The sequence below is a fragment of the Balaenoptera musculus genome, chromosome 8 (genome assembly GCF_009873245.2).
Source record: "Balaenoptera musculus isolate JJ_BM4_2016_0621 chromosome 8, mBalMus1.pri.v3, whole genome shotgun sequence".
NCBI lineage: Eukaryota > Metazoa > Chordata > Mammalia > Artiodactyla > Balaenopteridae > Balaenoptera > Balaenoptera musculus.
Genome location: NC_045792.1, coordinates 9,356,998 through 9,357,204, shown reverse-complemented (window position 1 = coordinate 9,357,204; position 207 = coordinate 9,356,998). Strand labels below are relative to the sequence as shown.

The 207-nt window shown below is 36.2% G+C and overlaps 1 non-coding gene across 1 annotated transcript; it reads left to right on the top strand.

Moving 5' to 3' along the window:
- Nucleotides 1-207, top strand: LOC118900315. The gene has a single exon (XR_005021095.1). It is a non-coding gene; the product is annotated as a small nucleolar RNA U3 (small nucleolar RNA).

Below are 207 nucleotides of genomic sequence, written 5' to 3'. Positions count from 1 at the left end.
AAGACTATATTTTCAAGGATAATTTTTATAATTCATTCCTAACCATATACTGTACTGTTTAGCATGAGGAAGAGGTGAAACACTCCCTAAATGTTAAGCTGGCTTTTGGTGTTGCTTTACTGCAGCTGTTACTATTGGTAGTCATTCTCCTTACTTTCCTTCCCCTAATCTAGAGAATGTAGAAGGAAAGATTGCAGTCCAAGTGAT